This window comes from Gossypium arboreum, chromosome 10, assembly GCF_025698485.1.
Source record: "Gossypium arboreum isolate Shixiya-1 chromosome 10, ASM2569848v2, whole genome shotgun sequence".
Lineage (NCBI taxonomy): Eukaryota > Viridiplantae > Streptophyta > Magnoliopsida > Malvales > Malvaceae > Gossypium > Gossypium arboreum.
The window spans coordinates 51437407-51443555 of NC_069079.1; the positions used below are offsets into that span (position 1 = coordinate 51437407).

At 36.8% G+C, this 6149-nt stretch overlaps 1 non-coding gene across 1 annotated transcript; it reads left to right on the forward strand.

Moving 5' to 3' along the window:
- The first annotated feature begins 4458 nt into the window (after positions 1 to 4458).
- LOC128282859 (small nucleolar RNA R71) lies at positions 4459 to 4565 on the forward strand. Its single transcript, XR_008273211.1, has one exon. It is a non-coding gene; the product is annotated as a small nucleolar RNA R71 (small nucleolar RNA).
- Positions 4566 to 6149: the final 1584 nt, after the last annotated feature.

The window sequence follows — 6149 nt, forward strand, 5'->3', positions numbered from 1 at the left end:
TGTACAGTTTATTAGTTAAAGTTTCCCTGTTACACAGCTCGACTGGCCTGACCTCTGTCCACTACGAATTGAATTTCTCTCAGTACATAACTCAAACAACCCTGAAGTCTGTTGTATTTAAAACTAGTCTCAATAAGGAATTTAGGCATGTAAACTATATTTCTTAGTTTGCTTTGTACAATTTTTAATGATTTTTCAAAGTGGAAACAGGGATCACGTATTCATCCTGAGCAAGTCAGTTACAATTGTAAATATCTCAAAATATAGAATTCCTTTGCTTGCCCTGCTTCTTTTATATGAAAGTAGACTCATTAAGCTTTAATTTCACATCTCATTCAACCTCTAATTATATTTCTCCTATTTTTGGTGATTTTTCAAAATCACGTCACTGCTGCCATCTAAAAACAGTTTTAATACTAATTTCACTCTTTCACACATTCTTTATGCTAACCTCATTTTATCGTATATATGTATATGCCACAATTCATTTTCACCACATTTCATTCACTATAAGTGTAGGTCCAAACCACAATGTCACCACAAAACCATCCCGTTGAACAATTCGGATCAATCCTCGATATTTAACGGTTTGACACACACCCCACCATCATACTTCATTTAGTTCGGCTCTCTTGTACACATGGGGAACACTTAGTACCACTCATGCGACCTAGCCGATTTGTCTCGTAGCTCTCTTGTCTACATGGTGTCCTTCACTTGGAATCACGCATGCGACCTAGCTACATTTATCTTTCACGTAGCTCTCTTGTCTACATGGTGTCCTTCACTTGGAATCACGCATGCGACCTAGCTACATTTATCTTTCACGTAGCTCTCTTGTCTACATGGGATACATCTCGTATCACGCATGTGACCTAGCTACTACAGGGTGTCTCGTAGCTTTCTTGTACACATGATGTGCACTCAGCATCATACATGTGACCTAGCTACGCTCCTCTATTTCATTCGATCTCTCCGAATGTTCAACCGGATCTCTCTCTCGTATTTATTTCCATTCTTCCAATAGTCAATTTATATTTTAACATCAGCTAGTATATTTATATAATAGGCTGAAATATAAGAATGTACATGAAATTATTGTAATATTTACATACAACTTACCTTGGTGCAAAATATGGAAATTTTGCAATTTAGTCCAAAACTTTTTCTTTCCCAGCTCGAGGTCGGTTCAGCGCCTTTCTTGATCTATAATAACACATTTAGCTCATTTAATACTCATACTATTTATTTCAATCCAAAATCACATTGTAGAAAAATTACATTTTGCCCCTAACTTTTACAAAATTACAATTTTGCCCCTAGGCTCGGAATTTAATTTCAGCCCTTATTCTTATGTTTTATGATATGCTGAACATTTTCTCTTCTACAACAACATCAAATTCCCACTCTATCATATAGTTATGAACATTAGGTATTTTTACCGATTATCTTGCTTTTACTCGTTTTCACTTAAAACCGAGTAGCACAAATTATTTAACACAATTTAAAACCTCATATTCTATCATAAAACATCAAAATACACAAATTTCACCTATGGGTATTTTTCCAAATATGAACCCTAGGTTAAATTATTACTAGCATAAGCTTAATCGAGCTTAAGGATTCCAAAAGCGTAAAGAACATTAAAAGCGGGCTTAGAATCACTTACTATGGAGCTTGAAAGTTGAAGAATCCCTAGCTATGGAGAGAGTGAAGTTTCGCAGCAACTAAATGGGGAAGATGACTATTTTGTGTTATTTTTCCCATTTTATTTCATTTAATATCAAAATGACTAAAATACCCTTACTACTAAACTTTCCAAAATTCCTTCCATGTCCTAAATTTGTCCATGAACTTAAAATTGGTAGAATTTCTATTTAAGACCTCCTAATAAATATTTCAAAACAATTTCATACTAAAAATTTCTAGTACATAAATTTTGCAACTTATTCGATTTAGTCCCTACTTTCAATTTAAACACTTTAGGCATAGAATTTCATCACGAAATTTTCACACAATCATGCAATCATATCATAAACCCCAAAATATTTATAAAACAATTATTTCTATCTCGAATTTGTGGTCACGAAACCACTATTCCGATTAGGCCCTAATTCGGGTTGTCACATGTTAGACACGGGCGTGTCGCACGCTCGTGCTGTTTTAGTAGGTTTGTCCATGGTTCCTACACATGGGCGTGTCGCACGCCCGTGTTGTTTTGGCAGGCTCGACCACGGCCATGGCGTACGGCCGTGGCATTTTATCGTAGCCCGTGTTGGGGAAAGCTTTTGCCCTTTTTGCACACGGCCTTAAGCACGCCCGTGTGATTGGCTGTGTCTCTGTGGAGACACCTATATTCAAGATTTCTATTAGTAGCTCAGGAGTTAAAACCAAAATTCAAAGAAATTAATATTATTAGTGCTTGAGTTGCCTCCCGAGAAGCACTTATTTATAGTCTAAGCTTGACTTACCTCTCCGGTTGAAAAATCATGGTGGTTCAAGGAGTTCGTACTCCTTGTTCCTGTTATCAGTCCTGACAAAATATGGTTTTAAACGGGTGTTGTTTACCTTAAAAGTGCAGAACCTAAGATGACTCACCTCCACCGTACCGAATGGAAAAATACTGAGTACTGTAAGAGGGATTTCCTCATTCAGTGTGGTAGTGACAATATGGGGATCTGCGGCATCTGGTAAGACTTTATCACCAACCTTAAGTTGATTTGGAGAGGTATTGGGCTAGTTTTGGCGTAGTTTTAGTTTATCATGTGTTTTCGGTTTGTGTGCTCGCCATTCGTCTAGCTCCTCTATCCGTAGCCTTCGTTCTTCATGAATGTGTCCTCTATCATTTCTGGAACATGGCTCGTGAACTTCTTTGAAGCTCAATTTCTGCAAAGTAGGTTGTGTCATATTATCAGTTTTAGTAGACTGTGCGGACCATTACCTTCACTGTTCGATGTGTTGCCAGAAGTATGAGCTTGAAGGGTGATCGTTTCGTCTCCCACACGAAGTGTAAGCTCACCTGTGCCAACATCAATAACTGTTTTAACAGTTGCTAAAGGGGGCCTCCCTAAAATCAAAGGGGTGTTATTATCCTCTTCTATGTCTAGAACAACGAAATCAACGGGAAATATGAACTTATCTACTTTCACTAGTACATCTTCAATAATACCCTTAGAAAATCTTATAGTTTTATCTGCCAATTGAATGCTCATCCTAGTTTGTTTAGGTTTCCCAAGACCTAGTTGCTTAAACATTTTGTAAGGCATGACATTAATACTAGCCCCTAAATCAGCTAATGCATGACTTATATCTAAACTACCAATTAAGCAAGGAATTGTAAAACTCCCTGGATCTTTCAATTTGTGAGGTAGCTTATTCTGTAGAATAGTTGAGCAGACTGCGTTTAGCTCCACATGCAATGCTTCGTCCAACTTCCACTTATTTACTAAAAGCTCTTTTAAAAATTTCATTGCATTTGGCATCTGCGACAAAGCTTCAATAAACGGTAAGTTAATATGTAATTTTTTTAAAAGTTTAAGGAATTTACCGAATTGTTCATCTGAGCAGTCTTTCCTTGTCGCATTAGGATATGGGGCACGAGGTTTATATTCTTCACTCACCGCTATGTTATGACTTACCTCACTTTTACCTTTGCTCACCATAGTTTCTTGCATCAATTGTAGCTCAGGTGCAATGAATCCTTCCTTATCTTGAATATTAATTGCGTTGAGTTGTTCCCTTGGGTTAGGTTCAGTATTACTAGGTAAGCTACCTTGTGGTCATTTGGAGATTAGTTTGGATAGCTGGCCTGTCTGAGTTTCGAGCCCTTGGATCGATGCTTGTTGATTCTTAAGTGCTATCTCGGTATTTTGGAAACGGGTTTCTGACACCGAGATGAATTTCGAGAGCATCTCTTCAAGGTTTGGTTTCGTCTCTTGTTGATAAGGTGGCTGTTGAAAACCCTGAGGAATTTGTGGCTTTTGATTCCCTTGACCACCCTAAGAGAAATTTGGGTGGTTCCTCCAACCTGCACTATAAGTATTACTGTATGGGCTATTTTGAGATCTAAAGTTATTGTTACCCATATAGTTGACTTATTCCTCTTCGGTTGCAAGATTAAAGGATTGGTATTCTGTATGCACACCTCCTCCACTTGAGTCACACCTCATTATTGGATGTACCTGCGTAGAACCAAGTAAACCATCAATCTTTTTATTGAGAAGTTCTACTTGATTTGACAGCATAGTAACCGAGTTAACGTTATAAACACTGGCGGTTTTTGTTGGCTTAGTCCTCATGACTTGCCATTGATAGTTATTTAGTGACATTTCTTCAATGAATTCATAAGCCTCTTCAGGTGTTTTGTTGTTGATGGTTCCGCCAGCAGTTGCGCCAACCATTTTCCGAGTTGAGGGATTCACGCCATTGTAAAATGTTTGAACCTGTAGCCATAGAGGTAACCCATGGTGAAGGCACTTTTACAATAGATCCTTGTATCTCTCTTATGCATCGTAAAGTGTTTCTAAGTCTATCTGCACAAAAGAAGAGATATCATTACATAACTTAGCCATTTTATCCGGCGAAAAATATTTTAGTAGAAATTTTCGGTCATTTGTTCCCATGTAGTGATGGACCCTCGTGGTAACAAGTTCAACCACTGTTTAGCTTTGTTTCTCAGTGAGAAAGGGAACAACCGAAGGTGAATGGCATCATCAGAAATGCCATTAATTTTGAAAGTGTTGCAAAATTCCAGAAAATTCACCAAGTGAGTGTTGGGATCCTCATCCTGCAAACCATCAAACTGAACAAACTGCTGTATCATCTGAATTGTGTTAGGTTTCAGTTCGAAATTTTTTGCAGTAATAGCAGGTCTAACTATACTAGATTCAGTTCCTGTTAAAGAAGGTTTAGCATAGTCATACATAGTACGTGGAGTAGGATTTTGATTAGCCGCAATTGCAGGAGGTAGCTGATTGCCTTGGTTTTCAGCCATCTCATCGGTTGGAGGTTGAGTATCGTCTTTTTGCTCGTTCTCTGTGTATCTTAAGCTGCGCTTTATTTCTCTTTGGTTTCTACGAACTGTGTGATCGATTTCTTCATAAAAAAGTAATGGTCCTAATGGGTTTCTTCTAGTCATAAACTATAAAAACCTGCCAAGAGAAAGAAAAAGTAAATTAATTAGTAATAAAATTAAATTAAATTGCAAGAAAATTAAATGGCTAAAGTAATAAAAAAATTAGCGTTCCTAATATTTTAGTTCCCCGGCAACGGCCCCAAAAAACTTGATCGTGTGATTCGTAACAAGTAACAAATATTTATAATGAAGATCAAACCTAGACTAACTATTATCACGACGAAAAGGCAAGCGTACCTATCGAACAATAGTATAGTATTGGCAAGACCGGGATGTCGTACCCAAGGGAACTAAAAGTACTAGTAATGACTATCTTTTTATTATCTAGCCTAAAAATAAAAGGGGTTTTATTTGTTTTAATTAACTAATTATTTAATCTAAGAACACACAGAGAAAATAATTGGGGAATTGCTTTTGGGAAAATCGATTGACTTGAGACAATACCTAAGGAAAAATCCACCTAGACTTTACTTGTTATTCTGGCTCCGAATCGGACGATTTATTCATTCAACTTGTTCCGTAGAGATCCCTACGTTATGTTATTATCCCTATTCAAGACTAATAATGTCTAATCCCTAGATTGAATAACCGAGACTTTTCTCTAATTAACATTCTAGGGTTGCATTAACTCGATCTATGGATCCCCTTATTAGGTTTCACCCTGATCTAGTAAAATCTTGTCACCCTATTTCTATGCATGCAATCAACTCCGCTTAATTATGATAAATGTACTCTTAGATAAGGTCTATTCCTTCTTTGAATAAGAGCTTATCTTGAATCAGTATCCTGGGATACCAAAACAAGAATTATATCCCAAAACAAGAATTAAGAACACATAATTAAGAACAAGTTAAATATTTATCATACGATTCAGAAAATAATAACAAGATTCGACTTAGGTTTCATTCCCCTTAGGTATTTAGGGGATTTAGTTCATAACTAAATAAGAAAACATCTCAGAAGAATAAAGAATACAAAACATAAAGAAAGCCCAAAACTCCTGAATGGAAATTGA